The 27324-nt window shown below is 36.7% G+C and overlaps 1 protein-coding gene across 1 annotated transcript in view; it reads left to right on the top strand.

The window, feature by feature from the left end:
* Positions 1 to 27324, top strand: part of LOC118575579 (vomeronasal type-2 receptor 116-like) — an 83988-nt gene that overhangs the window by 50221 nt on the left and 6443 nt on the right. The window lies entirely within an intron of this gene.

Genomic DNA, 27324 nt, shown 5'->3' with positions numbered 1-27324 from the left:
TCTCTTTAGTGAGTTTCTGTTCTTAATTTATTAACATGGAAAACTATAACTATAACTATCTATTCTTCGTCTCGCTCAGAGACCCAAGAAGGAAATAATATTAACTAAGTAAGCAGGAAGTGCAAACCAGTGAGTTCCATGAAATGTGAGAAATGACAGAAACAGCTCACTGCCTGGACAGTCACCCAGGGTTCCTCTGAAACATTAGGGCATCCATATTTGGCCTATAGGTCTGGCATTTCTGACAGAATCACCTTTAAGTGGGATTTTCTAAAGAGCTTTCCTACCTTGTGTTGGCATGGATTGACAGTCCTTTCTTTTGTGTCCTGCTTGTCCATTTTGGACAGCATAGTGTCAGTAGTCAAGAAAAGGGCACTTTCTTGCTCAGTTGCTAACTTTTGCCACAATGGAAGTAAACTCCATAAGGAGTTTCTTTGATGCCCATCATCTTCTCTGAAGTACACTGGTACTGCCAGGAAAGACATGTCCCATTGTCATAAAAAAAGAAAAAAGTCAGTTATTAAAATATCTTAAATGACATATTCTGTAGATTACAGAAGTGTTTTAAGAAGACATGTATATCTAAAATATGTTTGTGCTTGACCTTGAAAACATACCTAATATGACCACACATTAGATTGTAATGACTATTAATTGCATTTCTTATATCTTAATTAGTTGGTAAAAATAACTTTCAAAGACTGGCAATTTACAATACATTATTATGTCAACTGTATAAGTACAATATCTTGAACATGATTAGAAATATATCAATCTCAAAATCAATCTCAAATATGTATCAATGCACATAGTTTGTATACAATATATAATTCTCACCAATGTAAAATATTTAAAATTAGTAGTTGCCTTCTAAAAGTAGATTTAGTAATCTACCTTTTAATCTTCTCATATCCACATTCTCTCTTTTTTCTTTTCAGAGTAAATTCAATAATCTAACCTTTATTCTATCATTTCTATATCTTATTTTCAGAGTAGATTCAATAATCTACCACTTATCTGTGTCCTCTTTTTTTCCAAACAAGAACCCTGAATCTAGTTTTCTTTGTTTAGCTTTTTCCTGACCATTATCAATTAACAACTTGTAACTAAACATCCTAAACAATGACAATTATCCATATCCCATTGTATGACTAAAAACTACCCATCTCACCTGTTGGGAATGTGGGCACTCTGTTTGTCAAATTACTTCCTGCTCTCTGGGGTCAAAGGTATTTTTAGGGCATCATGAAAAGAAAAATATTGAGTTGATTGTCAAGTCCTGCGAGGGGTAGCTGTATCATTTGTAGTCAAGAGTCTGCATAATGTGAAAGTGCAGAGCTGGTCTCAAGTCCTTGCTTGAGTAGTCTGCGATGCTGGATCATCTCAGCTAGCCATCTCAAAATTCTCCTTAAGAGTTGATAGTCAAAAACTCATCTTTGGGTGTTATTTGTCAGGTTAGAGGTATTATGATTGTCCTGATGGAATCATCGCTGTGGGGCCCCAACATTTGAAGACTTCAGATTTGCTGTTAGGTGTGGTCATATTACCTTGCAGAAAACTTATAGAGACTCAAACCTGAAATCATATACAGTATGATAGATGAAGCCTTTTATCTATAATTAGTTATTATTTTAAGTGACCATTAATATATGACAAAAGTTTAATATATAGAAATATTATTAATTTTAATATAAAATCCATACCTTAAGAAAAGTTTTAAGGAGTCAAAACAAAACCAAGGAATTATGAGATTTGTTTCAATTGAGTTGTCCCTTAATTTTGGATTTTCTTCTGTGCCATATCAGGTGGCTCTTCTGACATGATACAGAGATTTTGGATTTTCATTTAACAAGCATGCATGAGTTTAGAGAAGAAGAGAGCCACACTAAAAATCAAGCTTTAATTTCTAATTGAAGTGGGGCTATATAAAGACCATTTGCATTATGTGTCTGTAGACAGCAGCAGAAACATATATTTAGAATGACTAATGAAATTTTATATGTGATAAAAGCAATAGGCCAATGTATTCTTTTCCTTGGAACATTTTTTTCTGGATGATTTGTCCTTTTTCTTTGGATGTCACATTTGTCCTCTGTTTTTGAAAATTTTAAGCCTTCATTCTCCTGAAATACCAAAACAAATACCCGAAATTTGTGGGAGTTTCCTTTTTGCAAGTTCTATCTGATAAAATGAAAGGCATTTATTAGAGGCATAAGTTAATTTAAATTGAATGATCATGCTGCTTGATGAACTATCTCTTCTTCTAATTAAGATGTCTCTCTTGTTCAAATCAATCCTTTATCAATTTTGATGGTATTCATAGCTTTTGTAATCCTATAGAAACAAAAGCAAAACCTGGGCCCCAATGTAATACATACGCTGGTTTCCGTTTTGAGATGAGAGGATCTTTGAAGTATACAAGCTAATTTAATTATGTAGTTTTTCCCCTATTATTAGATGTCTCGCTGTAGCCATCATTACTTTCTCATGATTCTTGAGAAAATATAAAGTTAATAAAGCATTATGTAATCTATTTCTGGGAGTTTGTCTTACCCCTTTCTTACATTATCCCTTAGAGTTTGATTTGAACTTTCTCTGGTTGATTGGCCTGTAGAATTATGTGGTATACCTGTAATATGCTATACATTGTAATAAGTAAAAAAAAAAAAAAAAGAAAAAACTGTAAACTGTTTCATTTTGCTAGAGACATATGCTGCAGCATGTCAGTTTTAATTTGTACAGCTATACCTATGGTGGCCATAACTTCTAGAAAATGTATGATTACAGAAATAGCCGTTTTGTGACTCAGAAAAGTTGCCCATTGAAATCTTGAATTGGTATCAGTGCTATGGTATACAAATTTCAATTTTCCAAATTCTGCATAGAGAAACACATCCATCTTCCATATTTTATTCCTCTGGGCTACAAGATGCTGGTAGTGGAGTCTGACTGTAAAAAGTACAAGTAGGACATTTCCTTGGCTTGATTCCAGGTTATAGAAAAATTCCTTCATTAAAACCCTTACTATTGACAAGATTTTTTTTCCTGAGGCCTTTTGTACATTTCCTATCAATAGTTTATAGATCTCAACATTACCTTGTGCTAGAGGGCCTATCAGACCAATATGGGTTTGTATGTTATATATGATGTTTTATTCCTATTCCTAATTATTTCTTGTAACAGAATAAATAACAAAGTTAATTCTGACTCATTGGGGATAAATTCTACAGTTTCAATATGTAAGACCACTCTTTCAGCATATTAAGAGTCAGTAACTGTGTTGAGAGGTTCTGAAAAATCCATTAATACCATCAAAATGGCAGGTACTCCTGATTTTTGGACAGGAAAGTATTTTAAAGACATTGAACCACTTCAGTTAAATATTATGATTTGTAACCTGCCTTTCCTTGTTGTTTCCATCTACATAAAAAGTACAGGCTCCAGATATTAGTGTTTCTTGTAGAATTTAAGGCAGGATCTAGTTACCTGTCTTTATAACTTTAATTCTATCATTTTGGGCATATTTTTCTCTACCAAAAATCAGTGCAAGCTCTTTGCCAAGGTTCACTTTCTGCCTATAATTTGTCAATTTCATTATTAGTGAAAGGTACTATAATATCTCCTGGGTCTTCCTGCTATTTGATCAGTCTCAATTTTCCTTTTAAAATCAACTCAAAGATCTTTTCCACATAAGTTTTTAATTTTTTCACTCTGTCTATTTGGTAGAGATGTTTATTCCAATATGTCTTCCCTCTGCATTAAAATACATGGAGGAGAAAGCTTAGAAGGTAAAATGACCAAAATGGAATCAAGCTTAGCATCCACATGATCCCCATGTGCATCCTGTAATTTCTTTTCCTCCAAAGCTAATTCTCTCTCAGGTTGAGCTGATAATTCTCTTGGACTATTTATGTTCTTGTCATCCTCCAAGATATTGAAGGAATTACTTGATTCATAATGTTTTACCCAAATAGCACTCTGTAGACTGGAAAATTTACTAAATAATCTTTGAAATTCATTAAGAGTTTGTAATCAATCTCTCCTAATTTTCACTTTTGGGGATCTAATTTTTTATAGACCTACTTTATATCCTAAATAATTAATAACATGTACTCTTTGTAACTTTTCAGGAGCTATTTATAATCCCAAACAAGGCAACATTTTTTGTACTCCATCACACATTCTTTCTAAATTATCTACATTTGAAGCAGCTAGTAACATGTCATCCATGTAATGATAAATTATAAACTTAGAAAATTGTTTACATGTTACTTCCAATGGCTTTAGCGGGAACATGTGGTTGGATTCAGGCTTTTAGCCAGTATGTAGCTACACTCTCTCTTTGGATTCCCACCTTGGACACTAGGTAGGTTTTTTGAAATTCCCTCAGATTTCTACTGTTCTTTGCAGAATTGGTAAGTCAATTATATCAGATATTGTAAAGGAAACTATTCAAAAGAGAATTTTTTCTACGTTAAAAAAAATGGGTTTTATGTGTACATTTGAAGAAAATTGGGCTTTGTTTGAAATTTTAGGCAGTCTGAAAATGGAACAATTATATGAGAAGATTGATGTTGACTGAATTGTGCACATTATCACTCTTCTTATCCTTATTTTACTATTTAAGAATTAGTCAATTTAAGTGCCAGGATGAAAATTTTAGAAAAACCTGTTAAACCTGTTAAAATGTATTATAGAGAAATTCAGATTCAGACAAAAGAAATTAACAGTGAAGTTGTTTCAGGACTGGATTATAAGTTTACAGAAAGAAAGCCTGATTTTTTACACAATCAAACTTAATTTATCCAGTAACCTGGTCAAGTGAATACACAAAATATTTAGACTCCAGTTGAAATGTTAGAATTAAGGTTTAAGGAAGCAATAATTTCTTATGGCATGCATTCCCCATATGTAAAGCAAATGTTAAACTCCTGGTCAACTTATAATAGGATTATACCAGAGGACTGGGGGAGCTGGCAGAGGCTGTTCTGGAACCTGGACAACAGCTCCAGTGGCAAATGTGGTTCAAAGAGGAAGCTAAAAACATAGCAAAACAATGTAGGGATAAAGATATCCAAGTCTTCCAGGATAAGCTTGTTGGAGAAGGCCAATATGCTGCAGCACAAACACAACGTTTATATGATATCCAAACCCTAATTCTATGTTGAATGGCAGCCTTGAATGCATGGGACAGAGTTGAGGAACCAGGAAAGAAATCTGAGTCATTTACAAAGGTTATACAGGGCCCAAAAGAATCTTTCACAGATTTCTTACAAAGACTGACTTCAGCAGTAAATAGAATGGTCCCAAATTCAGAAGCTAGCCAGATAACAATTGATTCTTTGGATTTTGAGGACACAAATGCAGCATGCAAGAGAATAATCGGGCCATTAAAGGCAAGATCTGCACCCTTGGAAGATTGGATTAGATGCACGGTTAATGTTGAGGCTCATGATCATGATAATATGTGGGTAGGAGAAGCAATTTCAAGAGGCTTGAGGAATGTCAGATGTTTCGGATGTGGAAAGCAAGGACATTTGAAAAGGGACTGTAAACAGGGAACTTCTAGAAACAATGTTTCTTCAAGGAACAATGGCAACAGAATGCCCCTTCCTTCTGGAGTATGTAGAAGGTGTGGTAAGTGAAAACACTGGACCAAAGAATGTAGATCAACAAGGGACAGGCAAGGTAATATGTTGCCTCAGAGTTCGGGAAACTCCCAGAGGGGCCCCACCAGTGAATCCAGTTCAGACCTTTCCTGCAATTGTAGAGGAGACCCCCTACTCAGAGCAGTTAAATAACCAAATGCCTATTGGAATAAACCAGGCTACTTGGAGTAATGGAACAACCGAGACAGAGAGAACAGGAAATTAAGGAGAAAACATAAAGAAAATTTTTGGCAAACTTCCATAAATGAACAAAGACCAAAATTAACAATAAAAATAAATGGTTTTTTGTTCTCTGGTAGACACAGGTGCTGACATAACCATAATTGCACCAGAATTTTGGCATCCAACTTGGCCTCTTCAGGAGGTAAACCTTCAACTGTTAGGAATTGGAACATGATCTCAAATGAAACAGAGTGCAAGATGCCTCAAATGCATAGGTCCAGAAAGACAGAGAGGAAAATTAAAACCATATGGGACTAACATAGCTATGAATCTGTGGGGTTGAGACCTGTTGCAACAATGGAATACTCAGATTAACATCCCTCAAACCTCAGAAACAAATCATAAACTAGTACATGTTTCTGAGAGAAATATTGGAAGGTATTATTCTAATGAGTGGTCACCAGCCAGCCATATTATACAAGAACAGGGCACACAACCTTATGATCTTCCAAAGACACCAACATCTCCACCTTTAAAATGGTTAACAGACAAGTATATATGGGTTCATCAATGGCCTTTAATAACAGAGAAACTCCAGGCTTTAGAATAGCTGGTAGAAGAACAGTTAAATGCTCAGCATATTAAAGAATCTACCAGCCTTGGAATTCTCCTGTATTTGTTATTAAAAAGAAATCTGGTAAATGGAGAATAGTAACATACCTTAGAGCAATTAACATAGTAATTCAGCCAATGGGCTTTCTACAGTCTGGGATTCGTTTGCCTACTCTGTTACCTAAAGGATGGTCTCTCATAGTTATTGATTTAAAAGACTGCTTCTTTTCAATACCCTTACAAGAAAAAGACAGAGAAAGATTCGCTTTCATGGTGCCTATTTACAATAATTCTCAACCAGTTAACAGATTTCAATGAGGAGTCTTCCCACAGGGAATATTTAATAATGCAAGCCTCTGCCAATATTTTGTACAACAGCCACTGGAAGTAATATGTAAATATTTTCCTAAATCTATAATTTATCATCATATTGGTGTTATTTCACTAGCTGACTCAAATGCAGATACTTTAGAAAGAATGTTTGAAGAAGAAAAGAATATATTGCCTTGCTGGGGATTACAAATTTCCCCTGAAAACATACAAAGAGGAGTAGAGCTTCAAAAAATTAGACCTCAAAAGGTGCAAATTAGGAGAGATCGACTACAGACTCTTAATGACTTTCAAAGATTATTTGGAGACATTTCTCATCTACAAACTATTGCTAGGGTAAAAAATGATGAACTGAATAGTTTTTAAAACCTTAGAAGGTGACAAGGACTTAAATAGTCCAAGAGAATTATCACATGAAGCTGAGAAAAATTGGCCATGGTAGGAAAGAGTACATAAAGGACACATGGATCGTATCCATCCAAAGCTGGATTGCATTTTGGTTATTTTACCTTCTATGCATTCACCTACAGGAATATTAATGTAGAGAGAAGATATTATATTGGAATGAATATTTTTACCAAATAAACCAAATAAGAAATTGAAAAAATTATGTGGAAAAAATCTCTGATTTAATTTTGAAAGGAAAATTGAGACTTCATCAATTAGCAGGAATAGACCCAGCAGAAATTGTTATACCTTTAACTAAAGATGACATTGAAAAATTACGGACAGAAAGTGAACCTTGGCAAAGAGCTTGCAGTATTTTTTGTGAGAAATTAATAGCAAATATCCCAAAGAGATACAAAGAGAGCTTATTGGATGTTGCCTCAAATTGTATGGGAAAAACCCATAACTGGAGTTTGTACATTTTATACAGATGTCAACAAAGAAGCAAAGGCAGGTTACAAATCAGAAAATTTACGTAAAGTGGTTCAAAGTCCTTATAATTCCGTTTACAAATTAAAATTGTATGCTATTCTATTGGTATTAATGGATTTTTCAGAACCTCTCTACATAGTTACTGACTCTCAGTATGCTGAAAGTGTGGTATTACATATTTAGACAGCAGAATTTATCCCTGATGCTTCAGAATTAACTTCATTATTTATTCAATTACAACACACAATCAGGAAAAGGAGTCATTCTTTTTATATAACTCACATCTGATTCCGTACTGGTCTTCCAGGCCCTCTAGCACAAAGTAATGATGAGATTGATAAATTATTGATAGGAAATGTACTAGGGGCCTCAGAATTTCATAAGAAACATCATGTCAATAGTAAAGGTTTAAAAAAAGATTTTTTCTATAACCTGGCAACAAGCCAATGAAATTGGAAACAAATGTCCTACTTGTTCCTTCTACAATCAGATGCCATTACCAGCAGGATGTAACCCAAAGGGTACTCAGAGGAATGAAATCTGACAGATGGATGTGCTTCACTTTGCAGAATTTGGAAAACTGAAATATGTACACCATACTATTGATACTTATTCAGGATTTCAATGGGCAACTGCTCTGAGTTCTGAAAAAGCTGATTCTGTAATCACTCATTTGCTAGAAGTTATGACCATCATTGGTATACCTGCACAAATTAAAACTGACAATGCTCCAGCATATGTCACTGTTAAAATGAAACAATTTTTTGCTTATTACAATATAAAGCATATTGCAGGTATACCACATAATCCTACAGGCCAAGTAGTTATAGAAAGATCCAACAGAACTCTAAAGGACATGATAAATAAACAGAAAGGGTTAACAAAAAACCCCAGAATTAGACTGCACAGTGCTCTATTAACTTTGAATTTTCTCAGTGCTAATGAGAACGGATCAACAGCTGCAGAGAGACATTGGATGATAGACAAAACTACAGAATTAAATCAGCCTATATAGTTCAAGGATGTGCTGACCTCAGAATGGAAACCATGGTGTGTGTTACATTGGGGATGAGGTTTTGCTTTTGTTTCTGCAGGATAAGATAAGCTGTGGGTACCATCAAAATGGATATTCTATTTGAAACAAAGAGACCTCTTAATTAGAGGTCCTCAACCAACATGACCATCCAATTTAAACTAATTTTTACCATTAATACATGCCTTTTCATTTAATCAGATATAACTTGCTAAAAGGGAACCTACCCAAAATTAGTCTTGGGGAAGGGTTTTTTTTTTTTTTTTTGTCTTTTAGGAGAATGAAGGCTAAGGAATCTGAAGAACACTGGACAAATGAGACAACTGAAGAAGAAGGGACAATTCATCTAGACAAAAATGGAATTCAGGTGTTTCTGGTACATGGACTGCTATCACCAAATGTGAGGTCAAGCTGTTGACCTTGTATACATCCTAGCTCACAAACGAGTCTGTCAAATACAATAAGCCTATAGGCTGAAGATGATGCCCCAACTCTGCAGAGGAACCTCAGAGGACTGTCCAGGCAGCTGGCTGTTTCTGTCAACTCACATTTTTGTTTTTGGAAGCTTCTTGCATGTACTTCCTGTTTTTATTTTTTATTAGATAGTATTATTTCCTTCTTGGGTCTCTGAGGGAGTTGAAGATCAGTTGGTTATAGTTATAGTTTTCCTTTTAAGAATTTCAGAAATGAAGATGACTAGAGTTCTAAGTGTATAAATTTTAAAGATGTTATAAGTCAGTTCTATTCATAATATAAGTTAGGATAGAAAGTGAATCAGGTACATTTTGGAATTACCAAATAGGATAGATAATGGAATTATTTACTCTGAATTTGTCAAATACAAATGGACTAGACATTGTTTTGGTATTTATTGCTTATAGTTATTGTACTTTTGTATGTAGTTTTTCTTATATTAGTTATAACTTTTTTCCTTTTTTTCTTTTTATTAAAATAGAAAAGGGGAAATATAGGGATATTTCATTTGTGCTGAAATGTGACTTTATTTGTATATTAATAAAACTGCCTTGGGGTCAGAGCAAGCCATAGCAGAAGCTGGGTGGTGGTGGTGTATGCCTTTAATCCCAGCACTTGGAAGGCAGAGCTAGGCAGTTCTCTGTGTGTTCAAGGATACAGCAAGCATGGCGACACACACCTTTAATCTCAATACCAACCATAGAAGACTTGGAGGTCTGTACAGACAGGCAGTGAAGAGGAGGTCATGTGGCTGGGTTTACAACCAATGAGAAGGCAGAATAATAAGTCTATATAAAAGTCAGGACACAGGAAGTAGGTCTCTTGTGGAGATAAAAGACAGCAGAAGCAGTGAAGGGTAAGGTTTCTAGCTCTCAGCTATTGCTCTGACCTCTTGGCTTTTATCTCTGCAATTGACTTTCTGTTTTTTATTTAAAAAGATGGTTACATCTACAATTGATCCTTTCTTATTTTAATTTTTTTATTATGTGTTTTAATTTTATAAATCAGCCATGGTTTCCCCTGTCTTCCCCACTCTTGCCCTCACCCCCACCTTCCCCCCAGCTCCTCCCCTCCATTCCCATGTCCTCCAGGACCAAGGCACCACTGGGAATTCATTTAAACCTGGTGGATTCAGTACAGGCAGGTCCTGTCCCCACGTTCCAGCCTGAGCATGTGTCCCTGTGTAATCCCAAGGTTCCAAACAGCCAGCTCATGCACTAAGGACAGGTCCTGGTCCCACAGCCTGGGTGCCTCCAAAACAGATCAAGCTATTCAATTGTCTCACTTATCCAGAGGGTCTGATCTAGCTAGGGGCTCCACAGCTGTTGGTTCATAATTCATGTGCTTTCTCTTGATTGGCTATTTGTCCCTGTGCTTTTTGCAATCTTTGATTCAACCTTTCATGCCCTTGCAGCAAGATTTGAGGGAAAGAAACCTTAGGGGAGCAGGAGATCCCTGCTGGATCAAGAACAGAAAGGGAGAACAGACCATGATAAATGAAGACCACATGAGAACAGGAGTGCTCGAGAGGTCACCAGAAATCCACAATGATATATCCTCTGTAGACTGCTGGCAATGGTCGAGAGAAAGCCTGATCTGACCTAGTCTGGTGATCAGGTGACTAACCACCCTAACAGTTGTCTTGAAACTCTCATCCAATAACTGATGGATGTGGATTCAGAGATTCTCAGCCAGGCCCCAGGTGGAGCTCCAGGTGTCCAACTGTCAAGAAACAATCAAGCCTTTCAATCCCACTATTTATCTTATGAAATTAACTTTACCTATTTCATTATATGTTCATGGGTTTAATACACTAGGGGGTGATTAGCTAGGAAGACTTTTCTTTTGTTTTGTGGTTCCTCCTTATGCTGTTGTCTGTTTTGTTTTTTTAAGCAAAAGAGCTTTCTCATGACTCAGGAAGTCACTGCCTTTACATCAATGTTGAAATGAATTTCTTTTTGAAGTAGTTTAAAGCTCTTGAATTGTGTTAAGGTATTTCATCATCTTAAGTTATTTATATGGTAATTGGTGAAGACCAGGTTAAGCACAGTACAGGTGGACATTGGTTTTACAGCTTCTTTCATTTTAAAGGCTCTCTTTTCTGAAAAACAGTGTTTAGTTTCCTTATCAAGAATCATATGCACTAAGGGACAGGTTCAGGTCCCACTGCCTGGGGGCCTCCCAAATAGTTCAAGTTAATCAACTGTCTCTCTTATCCAGAGGGCCTGATCCAGTTGGGGGCCCCTCAGCTATGGGTTCATAGTTCATGTGTTTCTACTAGTTTGGCTATTTGTCCCTGTGCTTTTTCCAATCATGGTCTCAACAATTCTCGCTCATACAATCCCTCCTCTTTCTCACCAATTGGACTCCTGGAGCTCCACCTGGGGCCTGGCTGTGGATCTCTGCATCTGCTTCCATCAGTCATTGGATGAGAGTTGTACCATGACAGTTGGGGGGTTTGACCATCCAATCACCAGAGTAGGTCAGTCTAGGCTTTCTATTGACCATTGCCAGTAGTCTATTGTTGAGGTATCTTTGTGGATTTCTGGGGACCTCTCTAGCACTTTGCTTCTTTTTATTCTCATGAGGTCTTCATTTATCACGCTCTCTGTTTAGATCCTGGGGCCTATGCTGGAACACTTTGCTCAGCCTGGGTAAAAGGAGGAGGGGACTGGACCTGCCTCTGAATCTACCTGGCTGAGCTAAATCCCCAGGGGAGTCCTTGCCTTGGAGGAGAAGGGAATGGGAGCAGGGTGGGGGGAGGGAGGACAGGGGAATCTGTACCTGATATGTAAAATTAAATTAAATTATAAAATAAAACAGAGTTGTATCTCATTGGGTAGGCTCTTTTGCTTTTTTAGGCTTCTTGAAAATATGAGTAAACTGTGAGTGAGGGGTGGGCAATGAAGGGTAGGTTATGGGAGATGAGAACATAAGGGAATGAGGTGGTCAAGCTAGAACAGGGATGGAGGGGGAGAACAATGATAGAGATACCATGATAGAGGGAGACATCATGGTGATAGGGAGAAACCATCTGCTAGGGAAGTTCCTGGCAATCCACAAGGATGACCCCAGCTTAGAATACCAGCAATAGTGGAAAGGATGCCTGAACTGGCTTACCCCATTAATCAGATTGGTGAATAACCTGTTATCATAGAGTCTTTCTCCAGTAACTGATGGAAGCAGATGCAGAGATGCACAAACACCAGGCTGAGCTCCACAAGCATAGTTGAAGAAAGGGAAGAGGGATTCTGTGAGCAAAGGCTTAAAGATCATGATGGGGAAACCTACAGAGACAACCAAAACAAACTAATGGAAACTCACCAAATTTAGATCAACAGCTGTGGAGCCTGCATGGGACTGACAAGGCCCTCTGCATAATCCAGACAGTTGTATAGCTTGATCTGCTTAATGGGGCCCCTGGCAGTAGGATCAGGATCGATCCCTGGTGCAGGAGCAGGCATTTTGGGGGCCCACTACCTATGGTAGGACACCTTCCACAGCCATGAGGCAGGGGAAGAGCTTGGACCTGCCTCTCCTAAATGCACCAGGCTCTGCTGACTCCCCATGGGAGGTCTTAACTTCTTGGAGGTGAGAATGGGATCAGGTTGGGAGGGAGGCTGGAGGGGTTGGAGGAAGTAAGAGGGGGACATTTCATTGGTATGTAAAATAATTTTTTTCTCAGTAAAACAAAAGAAAATCTCATGAATGGTGGGGTTTGGGATTTTGTTTTGTCTTGTTTTCTTATTGTTTTTTTTGTGTGTAAAATTCTAATGTTTTCTTAATATTTTCCTTGTAGATTTTTTCTTTCTTTTCTGAAGACTTTTTTTTCCCTTTTTTATTCCTCCTGTTTCTGCCTCCTTCAGCAAATCCTAATGGAGTGTGCCAAAACAACCGGCTTCTGAAGACTTTTTATTTCTTTAGTCTGTCACTTGACTTTTCAAACAGTATTTCTGTGTGTTTAATTATTTATTTGACCTTCAATAAATCACATGTTCCACATGTTCATCATATTCTCAATGAAAAGTAGCTGTACTACACATAGGGTTTCCAGTGATTTCAGGGTATCATCCTGCCTGCTGACCTTCAGTGGTAAATTTGCAGACCTCCACCATCATTCTTGGTTTCACATGAGTGCTAGGGATCTAACTACAAATCCTTGTTTGTGCAGGAGGTAATTGAACCACTGAAACACATTCCTGGCCACCTTGTTTCATATATAATCTCACTAAGAATGTCTTCTGCTGAAGTCTGTGCTCTTATTACAGAGACCAAAATTCAGGTCATTATACACTAGAGGGCACAGGTCCTTGTACTCACAGATAAGCACTTAGGAAGCCAGAAGTGCTAAACATTCAGGGTTGACTGTTCAGTGGGAGAGATATGTTACTTATTTTCCACCTGGAATGTTAGAAATGGATGTAATTGATAGCATTATGACCTGTGCTATCTGTAGGGCCAGGAGACATCAGCATCCTCCAGGCTATTACACTTTAACACAATTTTTTTTCCGTAGATTTTAAGCATTGCTTCTATGTCAATAGAATCCATTCTTGGAGAAACTTTGCATGGACTTTACAAGAGCCTAGGTGATCCCTGTGCTATCTGTAGGGCCAGGCCACACCTGACTCCCATAGACTTTTATGTTTATCTCAATCATTCTCCTTAAGCCTTATATTGAACATTGTTTCTCAGTTATTAGCACTCACATTTGTGGAAGAGATCATGTCCTTTGCAAAGAGTTTCACTATTTCTTTTTTCTTCTTTTTTTTTTTTTTGGTTTTTCGAGACAGGGTTTCTCTGTGTAGCTTTGCGCCTTTCCTGGAACTTGCTTTGGAGACCAGGCTGGCCTCAAACTCACCGAGATCCACCTGCCTCTGCCTCCCTAGTGCTGGGATTAAAGGTGTGCACCACCACTGCCCGGCTAAGAGTTTCATTATTAATGTGACTTAATGTGACTTTGTTGTACAATTGGAAATGAGTAAATTGTCATGTAGAATTTTTTTGCGAAAATTGTGCTGTGCTTATATATGCCTAAAATAAATTGCCTGGTGTCATACCTTAGGAGACTGAAATATAAACAATTACTGAGTTGCATTGAACTGGATTTCCTTCCTGCCCAAGTGCATCTTTCTCTAAGGTCCCTGGTATTCACACCCTCACTATATCACTTGAGAGAAAACCTGAAAACCTGAAATCAAGTGCAAACAACTTGATTTGTGCATCAGTGTAACAATGTATAAATTGATTGAGACTGCTCCTGTGAAATCCCTTAAGCAACATATGAATAAACAGAAAAAATGAAAGGACATGGAATTTTAAGTGCCAAGTACAAAAGAATTCATGCAGATGCATTCTACTCTAATTTTGAAGTGGTCCTAGTAGTCTGTTCTGTGAAAAGTCACATGTCACCACTGAGTAGCTACAGTATAGGCATCGTAAGCATGTTTGAGATTGAAGATATTATTTTTCCATGTAGAATCTGCTTGCACATATTTGTTTAATATGAGAAATTCCCTGCAAAGAATGTCTGAATTAGATAAAGGCATTTTCAAGATACATATCAGTACTTTAATGAAACTGTTAGAAATAAGAAGTAATTATGTCATGTCTCCTAACAGCAAGTTAGACAGATAGCGCAGTACAAAATTTGAATCCCATATTTCAAATCAAAGAGGCTTTATTTTTAAGCTCCAAGCTTGGTCTCTTGGTCTGTCCAAAGCAGCAGGGTAGAGTTCTTTTTATCATAGCAGAGGTTGGGGTGAGGGAGTTTCCAGGGTTCAGGACCCTGATTGGCTGATATATGTCGAGAGCTATCAGTAAAACACAGATAGGTATGTGTTAGATTCAGGGCCATCTGGCCATCTTATCTGACCTTATCTAATTTTAGGAATACTTGGGATGTCAGCTACTTCCCCTTAGGTGTAGGCCCTCCCTGGGTGGGGTCATTTATGGCTTTTCCTACTTCTGGGTGTTACCTGCCAGTAAACCTGTAACAGAAGCTGGGTCTGGGTCTCTAAGCCTTTTGTGGCAGCTGTGTGGTCAAGCACTTTTGGGATTCCTACAGCTTCATGTTACAAATATTCCAGATTGAGTACACAGCCTGTGTTATAAAAATTAGTCTGCAAATTTGTTTCAGTGATAATAATGTAAATAGTTCAGTTATGTATTAGTTCTTCAGGTCATCCTATGAAATAAGTAGTGTGTTTTTTCCTTCAACCATGCCTTTACTAGTTTATACTAGTAAAGACTTTCTAAAACTGATTGAAAATTATTCCAAAGCATACCATAACTGGGTAGAGGAAACAGTGAAGACAGTTCTGAGAGGAGATTTCATAGCACTAAATGTCTACATGAAAAAAGAAGAGATATCTCACACTACTAACATAACAGTGCACATAAAATCTGTAGAAAAAAATCACAACTCAAACTAGACAGCAGGAAATAATTGAACTCAAGGCTTAAATCAATAAAATAGAAACAAAAACAAATATAAATCATAGAATCAATGAAACAAGAGTTTGTTCTGTTAAAATAATTGATAAGATTGAAATACCCTTGTCCAAATTAATTAAACTTGGTGAGAAAAAAATCCCAAGTTAGCAAACTTAAAAATGAAAAGGAGGAAGTAACAACAGACACCATGAAAATGCAGATTCATAAGGACATATTTTAAATACCTTGACTCCACTTAACTTAGACATGTGAAAGACATGGATAAATTTCTCAATGCATACCACTTACCAAGTTAAATCAAGATCAAACAACTGAAAGAGACCTATAGCTCCTTCTGTAAGAGAAGCAATCATTTGAGCTCTCACAACCAAATAGAAAAAAGAAAAACCCCTCAGGATCAGATGGTTTCAGTGAAGAATTTTACCAGTATTTCAAAAAAGACCAAACATAAACACTCCTCAAATTATTTCACAAATGTAAAGAAAGGAACATTGTCCAATTCATTGTCAAAACCAAATGAGCACATAATAAATAAAAAGAATTACAGGTCAATTTTCCCCATGATCATAGATGAATATTTTCTCAATATATTACAGATGGATCCAAGTACACATCAAAATGATCATTCACAATTACTAAATATGTTTCATCCTAGAAATGCAGGGGCTTGCTCTGACCCAGCAACTTATTGACATACAAATAAAATCACATTTCAATACAAATAAAATATCACTATATTGGGGTGCTTCAACAGATGAAAATCTGTCAAGGTAATCCACCATATAAACAAACTGAAAGAAAAAAAAAACCACAGGATCATCTCACTGAATGCAGAAAAGGCCTTTGACAGAATTAAATGCCTCTTTATGAGAGAATTACTGGAGAAATTAGAGATACAAGAGGTATACCTCAGCATAATAAAGGCAATTTACAGCTAGCCCATCACCAACATGAACTTAAATAGAGAGAAATTATAACAACTCCATGAAAATCAGGAACAAATCAAGGCAACTCACTCTATTTTGATCTTGGATATTATATTTTTGCTTCATCTAACTATATTTAGGTTGTCATGTTTGGTTGTTTTCTCTTAGAAGTCCATTAATTTTTTTATGAGAGACAAAAAGTGAGTGGATTTAGAGAGGAGGAATCCACTCCAGGAGTGGAGGGAGGGGAAATTATAATCAGTATGTATTGTTTAAGAAATCAATCTATTTCTATAAAAGAAAAATAAAACAAATTTGGGATTTTTGCCTATCGCCCAGTGCCATGCTAGATTTTTTTTTTCTTACAAGCAATCACAGGTCTTGTGAATTCTGTCCCAATCATTGTAACATCATATGTTCACCTGCCGTGTGGTGTTTGGAAAGCAATGTTTCCCTTAGTCTGTTCACACACTCTGGCTTTCACAATCTTTTTACAGACCTTTGCCAATGATCTCCATGTTTAGGGGGGATGAATATATTGTTTGTCCCATTTATGGCTGTGACCTTCACAGTCTCTTATTGTCTGCAACTTGGTCAGTTGTAGGTTACTGTTTGAATTGGCATCTATTTCAAAAAGGATTTTCTCTGATGAGGATTGAGAGATTCAGTAATCTATGATATATCAATAATTAACTAGGCCTTGTTTTAGTATTGTTTTTATTGGGCAGAAGACCAGGATTCCTTTCTCCCATACAGTCTATGAACTATCTACCCACAGAAATTTAGTCATGTTTATATTTCTAGTCATGTGTTCCATAGCCTGATATGGACCTTAGATCCAATGAGAAATTGGTGGTTTATAAACATAACTTTCTGTCCATTTACCCCCACACAGGCCTGTTGTAACTGTACCTATCATGTTTCATAGCTAGTTGAATGTGAGGATTGAATTTCTACTCTGAGATGATTCATAGTTTCCCAGAACTGTATAATCAAACCAGAGGAGATGCATCTTTCAGAGGAGTGCCTTGGTTTCTCTATATTATGTGAATCAGAATGTGGTGTCTTCAGCAATGGAGTTTAACCATTAAATTATGGAGTATCTATCACTATACCTTCCAAATATATATGGTAGACAATATATATGAAAAATGTACGGCATTTTACTCTCAGATTATGACACATTCAGCTTAAAATTGTGGTTCCCATTTCTATCTTTTTTTCCCTGCAGTTATTATGATTTTATACTTCCTTGCAGGTGAATAAATCTTCTTCATATTAGTCTGTGCATCCAAATACATGTATAGAAGTTGCATTTCCTTTATTCAGCAATATCTCATTAGGCACCTAAGACATGCTTTGTGTCTTAAACAGTGCTGAAACAAAAATACATGTGTATGTACTTCATGTGGTTTGCTGAATGAAATACACAGAATTCCAACACCTTGTTCAGGTGGCATGTGCATTTTTCAGTGGTACTTCATGTTTGTGTGGTGCACATGTTTTGTCTTCTGCACTTACAAATATATGGATCTGCCCATCTCACTTTCTGTCTCTTTCTCTTCCCTCCTTTTCTCTAGCTTTCTCTCTCTCCAGTTGCTTTTGTTAATTTTTTACACCCATAAGAATATCCATCATTATCATGACTATAAAATGCCCTAAGTTGTGGAATAGTGTCATGGGCTATTATGTTAGCTTTTGTATGGTTTAAGTTTCTAATTGGACTTATTTTCATGCTGTTACAATTCTTTAGATGGTACATATAATAACTTGTTAGATATGGGACATGAATAAACATAGGGCTTTTAAATTAAGGTAACTAATATCTAGGCACATAGTGTGTAGTTAGAAGTTTTTCTGTGTCCCTTCCAGTCTGCAGCCACTCAGATCCAAGTAAACATGCAGAGTCTTATATTGATTAATATTGCTTGGTCATTAACTCAGGCTTATTACTGAGTAGCTCTACTCTTAAACTCAGAACGTTTCTGTTAATCTATCTGTCACCACATGTTCCGTGGCTTTACCTGTGTGCTGTTACATTCTGCTTCCTAGAGGGTGGGCTGGCATCTCCCTACTCAGCCTTCCTCTTCCCAGAATTCTCCTTGTCTGCTTATCCCACCTATACTTCCTGCCTGGCTACTGGCCAGTCAGCATTTTATTAAACCAGTGTATAAAAGCATTATTCCACAGCAACATTGGCTTGGATTGTGATCAGACACATTGTAAAGTATTTTCAAACTTTCGATCCCATTCATTTTTTTTGGTTTGATATTCCCCACACATTCATGTACTGTCTCTAAGGTGTAGGTCAATGTACAATAAGAGAAGATTTTATTCTACCTTAATTTGTATGCTGAGATCAAACTCAGCTTGTCAAAATCATGAGAAGGATTTTCAACTGGCTGAACAATCTTGGGGACACATATGGTAAATATATGCCTGGTGGCTATTCCCCAAAGTGTCAAAATATCTCTTCCAGTAGGTATGTTGCAGAGTACTTTTCTCTTACAATTACTGAAAATATGATTTACTTGTTATGTTAATGTGGTTTGCAGCAAATACACTTCCATTCCTTATGTTCATAGCATCATAAATCCTCATATATCATAGGAATATATACATGAAAATTATAATTGTAGCAGTTTGTCTACTATATATCTATAACAATATCATTATAGATATAACATTTCAGTAAGCAATTTTATGCATTAATAGCATAAATATTTGCTTCAGGTGTGTGGTCATGTTGTATTCCCCAATATATTGAACCCTAATAAACTTACCAGGGTCAGAGAACAGAACAGGAATTAGAGAGACTTTGAGGCCAGAAAATGGTGGCACATACACCATTAAATGTTTGTTTCAATATTAAAGGAATGATTAAACAAAGCATTCTGCAGGCAGAGATCTGTTTAGCTCTCTATGAGTTCAATGTCACACTGGAAACAGGCAGGCATAGTGACACATGCTTTTAATCCCAGGAAGTGATGGCAGGAAGCAGAAAGGTGTAAAAGGCATGAAAACCACGAACTAGAGCCTGGTTAAGCTTTTAGGCTTTTGAGCAGCAGTGCAGCTGAGGTCCATGTGGATGAGGACTCCAGGGCTTCCAGTCTGAGGAAACAGGATCAGCTGAGGAATTGGTGAGGTGAGGTGGCTGTGGCTTCTTCAGCTTCTCTGATCTTCCATTGTTCATCCCAATACCTGGCTTCAGGTTTGATTTTATTAATAAGCCCTTTTAAATTTCATGCTACACAGGAGGTTACAAAACACTTTACTTTTTGATATTTCTTCTTTTCACTTTTGACATATTTACATTAAAGTTGGAAATGCATGCCAACTTTCATAATTACCTAAATTCATAACTTTTCTTACTAATAGGCATGAAAACTTAAGTATCATTTGAGAAAGATAAATGGAAAATTATTTAACTATATAATCTTTAAGAAATATGCATTATACTTTTCTGGCATAGATAAATACATATAAAATTGAACATTCTTTTTCTCTACAGTTTATATTTTTTGGTATAGGAATAGGAATGGAGGACAATGTATAGTGTGGGAAGAAAGAGGAAGTTGTGAGAGAGAACACATGGAGAGACAACTAAAATTAAGGGGTATTTGAGGGAAGTATGCGTATGGAAACTTAATACACTAAAAAGTCATATATATATAGTATGTAGGTGACCTATGGAAGTTGTCATGTAAAGGGGAGTGAGTCCTAACTGGCCATCCCTTTCTTTTGTACAGAAACTTGCTCTGCTTGCTGCCAAAAGAGAAATGTTAACAAGTTAGCCTTTATCTATGATGGTGAACTGTCTGCAAGATGTGCTGGGGTAATGAAGGCACAAAGCTTGTGGGAGACATCATCTTTAAAGAGAATTGATTTAAGGTCCACTCCACAATATAAAACCCATACCCAATATTGACTGGGTGACCAAGAACCTGAGATTAGATTGCCTAGGGATCTATAGTAAAAGCAAATAATGTTGGCCTAATAAAGAAAAATATGTATTATGGCTTTTATTATACAATATATAATATTAGTTTAAAAAATAATCATATAAAATTTTCTCTTATAATTTATTTTACATTATACATATAGAGATATTTCTAGATATGAAGAATATCTCTACATATGGATATATATAGATATATTGATAGAATAGCTCTTAGTGATAGTCTGTCATACTCATAGATAGTGCCTTATTCAGCTATCATCAAAGAATCCTCCTCCTGCAGCAGACTGGAACAAATATCAATATTATGCAAAGTATGATAGACATTGTAACACTCAGCCCTATATGGATGGTCTCCATTAAATTCTGCCCGTCAGAGCTCAGGTAACCACACGTATGAGAAGGAAGAAATCATGCAATACTCAGCAAGAATGGAGGAGAAAAAATTAAATCTATAAATATCCATAATCAAAGCTTGTATGAACTCACAGTTACTAAACCGGTATACATAGGGATGGCACATGTCTGCACCTCGGCCTCCTTGCTCATGATGTAGCTTTCAATTCAGTGTTTTTATTAGATATCTAAGTTTGAAAACTAGTGGGTCTCTGATTTTTGTGCCATCTCTGGGGTACTTTTCCTTTTTTTTTTTTGTTTGTCTTCTTCAGTTTTGATGTGACAGTTTCGTTTGATCTCATTATATTTTGTACTGTTTTATGTAAATGGATAGATGAGGGAATGAATGAATGAATAAATGAAAACCTTTGCAGTAACATAAACATAAAACTAGGAACTCTTTTGTTAACTTGTTGTGATAGGGAAATGCAATTTTCTTCTATTGAGTGACAGTGAGTATATCAACTACCATAGGGTAGGCCTCATGTTCAGGAGTTGTTGATCAACATCATGGGCTCCACAGTTCTTTTTGTTTTTATTTTTATTTGGTTATATTTGGTAGGGCTTTACTCTTTGTTAGTGTTCTATTTTTTTCTCTTTGTGTGGTATTTTATTTGGGTTGAAATGTGGTGATATTTTATTTGTATGTTTATAAATAAAGTTTGCCTGGAGATCAGAGGAAATATCAAGCCACTAACACAAGACAGGCAGGGGTAGCACATGCCTTTAATCTGATAACTTGGCAGACAGGGTCTCTCTGTGTTGAAAGACACACTAGTTGTAGGGAAAAGGGGCTGGCTAAAGAAACCCACCCTGATCCTGAAGCCAAGAATTAGGGAAAGATGGCTCTGATAAGGCCAGAGAAAGAAACACAGTTTGGCTCAGATCAGAACCATCTCTGCCCCTTGCCAACTGACTTGTAAAGCCAACCAATTACAGAGCAGGATGGTAGAATCATGGCCTCAGGGCCCAGGACCAGGGATAGAAACAGTTTATTTGTGACCTGAGCCAGAAAAATGAACACTTCAACCCCAAACCCAGAACCAAGGAAATGTGTCCTGATGCTGAAACTAGTGACAAAATAAAACACTTGGTTACTAGAATCAGAGTCAGTGAAAGATGATGATCTGAGGGTAGGAAAGTTAATTTCAAAAGCTTGAAGCTGAAATGTCAGATGTTTTGGTTATGGTAAACAAGGCCAATTAAAAAGGGAGTATAAACAGGGCATTCCTAGAAAGGATGGTTATTTGAGAAACAACGGCAACACAATGCCCCTCCCTTCTGGATTATACAGAAGGTGTGGTAAAGGTAAACTTCTGTCTTTATGAGAGTTTATGGGGTATTAAGGTTATAAATACACAGAGTACTATTTATTTCTTTGTTTTAGAGAGATTTTAGACCATCATATGAAAGAACAAATAGTAGTAGGTCTGGTGAGTAGGCTAATAAGAAATTATAATATCCACTACTTACACAGTCTGAGGATGAGGGTACAGAAAATGCACTGCATTAGTCTGGATTCTTTAAAGTAAGATAGCTTAGAGAATGAGAACATATATGTGTATATTTACAGAATTTATGAGATAGGTTTCCATGTTGTGTTCCAGGCTAGTCAGCAGTGGAAATAGATATCTCACACTGTAGAGACTGAAAATCCAGAAGTTTAATTCAAGAGACTAGATGTCTCAGCAGTCCAAATCTGGTGTTGTAGTTTGTGAAGATTCCTGGAGAGATGATGATTGTCATTTTTTCTTGAAATTATAACGTTTCTGGAACTAATATCAATGAACTAATTTCAGAGCAGCAGTAGAGATTGACTTGGAAGATGAGTGAGGATATCTCTCTGAAAATGGAAGTTTTCTGTCCTATACACTTTGTGTGGTCTGTTATCAGAAAACGATGCCCATGTCTATGGTAGGTCTTTCTGCTTAAAGTAATCTCATTAAGAAAATATGTTCCAGGCTTTCCTCATGTCTTGTTAGATTATTCCTGATGCAATACAATTATAAACAGAGGCTAACCAATCAAAATCCTTCCTACATCAACATGACACACAATCAAATCTCTTTCTGTCATGTTTTATTCCTCATAAAAACAATAACCTGGTCACATGTTCCAACTAATATGATACAACAATCTTAAATACAGTGTCAAATTCATTATACATTTAAAAGTAGATAGTGATGTCCTTTGAGGAATAGTCTTTTTCCCCTTAGCTTTAGTAACCATGAATATATCAATCACTGTGTTCACCCATAAGAACTTTCGAATTAAATCATAAATACTGATATATATATACATATGCTTGTTGATACACAAAAAATTGTAAAAAGTTGTACTTACCCAAAAAATTCCTTATTTCCACAGTTGTTCATGTGAGCTTAGCTGTTATTACTGAACTTCTACTACTACCTCTCATTATTTATTTCCCCACACAATAGCCAAGCACCTTTGAAGGTCTTGATAATTTCCCTGAATGTGTGACCACTGAATTCATTCTGAAAATCACGGGCTCTGTATCACCCTACATGTATTAGTTCTAGTTTCAGTTTCCCACTGACATTAATCACCGGACATAGTAAAACAGACCATAGTCCTAGAGGTTCTGCTGTAATCCAGAAAGAATCTTCTACTCCTTCATTATAGAAAACAACCAAGTTGTCCCTCAGTAGTATGGACTAATAACATCTCCTAGCTCTGTTAATCCTTGACATGTTCACATCAGAGCATTGAAAGCTCAAGTTGACCAGGGTGAAATATCAGGTTCTAACTTGAAGAAATATTTATTGTGTCTCCAGGTAGCAGTATTCCGGCTCCTGAAAGGACATTTCTGTAGATGTAACCATCTTGTTAAATAAGAAACACAGAGCCAGTTGCAGAGTTAAAAACCAAGTCAGTGCAATAGCTGAGAGCCTTACCCTTCTCTGTTTCTGCTGCCTTTCCTCTCCACAAAAGACCTACTTCTGTGTGTCCTGCCTTTTTTTTTATAGACTTTCTGTTCTGTTTTTTCATTGCTTGTAAACCCAGCCACATGACCTCCTTGTCACTGCCTGTCTGTCAGACCTCCAGGTCTTCTATGGTTGGTATTGAGATTAAAGGTATGTGTCTCCCATGCAGGCTGTGTCCTTGAACACACAGAGATATACCTAGCTCTGCCTCCCAAGTGCTGGGATTAAAGGCGTGCAGCACCACCACCCAGCTTCTGCTCTGGCTTGCTCTGACCTCAAGGCAACTTTATTAACATACAAATAAAATCACATTTCAATACAAAAAAAATTATCACTATACATTTCTAGCAGAGCAAACCATAAAGTCACTGCAGCAGTAAGCATTTTTTTCCTAGATTATATAAGAGGTAACATTGAGTGGAAACATTCCAATTTCCACACTAGAAACCCTTGGCACATAACTGATTGCTAAGAAAGAAAGCATACAAAATACTTCATCCTGATTCAAAGCATATCCCACCTTCTAGGAAAGCACTGTCACTGCCATTTATACAAACACCACATACATGTTATCTTACCTTCAAGAAGTTATTTTACCATTATATATTGCCTGTTGATAAAGGATGGTGGAAGATATATTAATCTAGTGGTTTCCATGAATATGGGTCTAATGTTGTAATTCTCTTCCTGTGAAGAGAGTTCCTTTCTAAGAAAAATACTCTATTAGTGTCCTAGTCCCTCCACTGAAAGTTGTGCCTTGTTACAGGAGATGACTGGTTTAGTCTCCATATCCTGTATTGCTAAGAGACTTGGCTACAGTCACCCTCATCTATTCCTGGAAGTTTCCATTTCTGTATGTTTCTAGCTCATTGAAGAAATGCCCCCAGATTCCAATTATCTCTCCAACATGGGACTGCCCTAATATAGGTTACAGTGGCATAGCTTAGTCTTCTTGTGTGAATCCTAACGATGAGATGAGGGACTGTTTCTGACTCTGTTACCTGGTTCCTCCTTCTGATTGCCTCTTCTAGCATTGGTAGAAGAGGAAGTGCCCAGTCTTACTGAAACTTTATGTACCATGGCTGACTGATATCCATCGGAGACCCACATGTCTGGAGAGAAACAGGGAAGGAGAACTGGATGGGTCTGTTGGTGAACAGGGATGAGAGGAGGACCTGTGAAGAGGGAGGGGAGGGTAAACTGATTAGAAAAAAAACAAATAAACACACACACATAAATACACACACACAAAACAACAATGCTGCCTGGAATACCACAATGGTGTGTAAGATACTCATTAAGGCACTCAATGTTAGTTTTGACATATGCATTATGCTCTGGATGAGCAAATTCAAAACAATAATAAGTGCCAGGAAGTAGTGGTGCATGCCTTTAATCCCAGGCCTTGGGAGGCAGAGGCAGGCGGATCTCTGTGAGTTTGAGGTCAGCATGGGCTACCAAAGTGAGTTCCAGGAAAAAGGCTCAAAGCTAAACAGAGAAACTCTGTCTTGAAAAACAAAAAAAAAAAAGAAAAAGAAAAAGAAAGAAAGAAAGAAAGAAAGAAAAAGGGTAGGGGATTTAGCTCAGTAGTAGAGCATTTGCCTAGCAAGCACAAGGCCCTGGGTTTGATACTCAGCTAAAATAATAATAATAATAATAATAATAATAATAATAATAATAATAATACGAAGTATGTAGTCCATTAAGGTGAAAGCGTTTTGCTTTCTTTTTAATTTTCTTCCTTTTATTAAAAACAGATTCTTTTCTCATACAATATATCCTGATCAATTTTCCTTCCCTTTACTCATACCAGTCCCACTCACTGGTCCACCATATTGAGATCCACTTCATTTCTGTCTCTCATTTAAAAAGAATGAGCTTCTAAGAGGTAACAACAAACTATAAAATAAGATATAATATGCTAAAACAAAAACCAACCTATCATAAGATCTAAGTGGCAATGTCCAAATAGTGTTGTGCATAAATAGCAATCCCTTAGAAGACATTTCACACAGCATCTAGATAGCATGTTTGGTTAACTCAGCTCCTCCTGCTTTCTAGGTTCCTGATGTGAAGCACAAGTGATGAAGGAATTTACTATTTCCACTGCCAACTGGACTATTTTGATGTTTCAGTGTGTCTTCTAATGCACATGATTGGAAAAGAAGTAATAATGTTTATCAATCCTCAGATAATTGTCTGTGCGTTTTTATTCACTCCACTCTTCCTTCTTTTCTTTGTGGAGCTTATTAATTTATTGGAATATCCATTCATTTATTCAACATAATACAGAAGACTTTCACTGTGTTAACTCATCCTGTGAACTAGGAAATAGAATGCTGCTCATCACAGCTTCATTTGGTTTCTTAGGTGAAGCATACATTTGGAGGATATAAAATTATTATGTTTTATAAAGAAATGAGAAAAATTTCCTATAATATACATGTTCTCAGAACAGGGTAAGTAGCTGGGAAACCTCTGCACTAGGTACAGGTATTTATCAGAAAAACACACCTACCCAATTTTTTACTGAGGATTAACTAGGACTGCAGAGGTACACTAGCTCAAAGCATAGAATCTAAAAAGGAAACTTCATGTCTTAGTAAGTTGGTCCATTTGGAACTGAATAATTTTGTAAGATCATTAATTTCCTCAAAGTGAGAAATAAACAGATTTTACTGGATGTGGACATTATATTAATATCCATATATAGATGTATATTAGAAGCAAAGAATCTCTGAGACACAGATACTAAGCAAGGTAGAATCCCCTGACTTCTTTTGGTTTGGAAAATCATGATGTCTCAGTCATTTTGCTGGGTTCTGTCCATCGTGGGTTTGTGGCCCTTTCTCTACCCACTACACTTGGAATGTCATCCTCTGATGTAGACTGTAAATACCAATCTCAGTTGTTTTTATATGAAAAGTTTCTTGATTCATTCTTGTGACTACATTATCCATAGAGGAGTTCATACTTGGGCTCTCACTGCCTGTTGTTTTAGCTGAAATCATGGTGCCTACAGGTGCAGAAGAAAATCTATAAACATATTTCCCAGCTTGTTTTTCTCCTGAATATAGGGCCTCAGATGCGTAGCCTAAGGAAAGAAAGACTTCCAGAATTCTCATGGTAGTGGAGGAGGTATAAGAAAGGGCTCAGAGTGTGACAGCTCTCTGGGTTACTGTGACAGCCTCACATATCATCAAAGTTAGAAGCACAAATGGTCACATTCACTTGATCTAAGTATAAACCTGCTGGACACTGTGGGATCTGAATCCATCAGACTTATGTCTGAACAGTCATGTGTGTTGGTGGGAAGTTTTCTTTTGGTCGTTATCATCTGGATCTTGTTTAATCACAGTCATGCCTATAACTCCTCTGAGTGTTATTTCGGAATCAAAGAAGATTTTCACCAGTGTTCATATGAAGGTTAGGATCTGACACGAATAAAGTGTTGTGAGTGCAATGTTAATGGTAATCTATC

Source organism: Onychomys torridus, unplaced genomic scaffold (genome assembly GCF_903995425.1).
Source record: "Onychomys torridus unplaced genomic scaffold, mOncTor1.1, whole genome shotgun sequence".
NCBI classification, from domain to species: Eukaryota; Metazoa; Chordata; class Mammalia; order Rodentia; family Cricetidae; genus Onychomys; species Onychomys torridus.
This window is presented reverse-complemented; position numbering and strand designations above follow the sequence as displayed.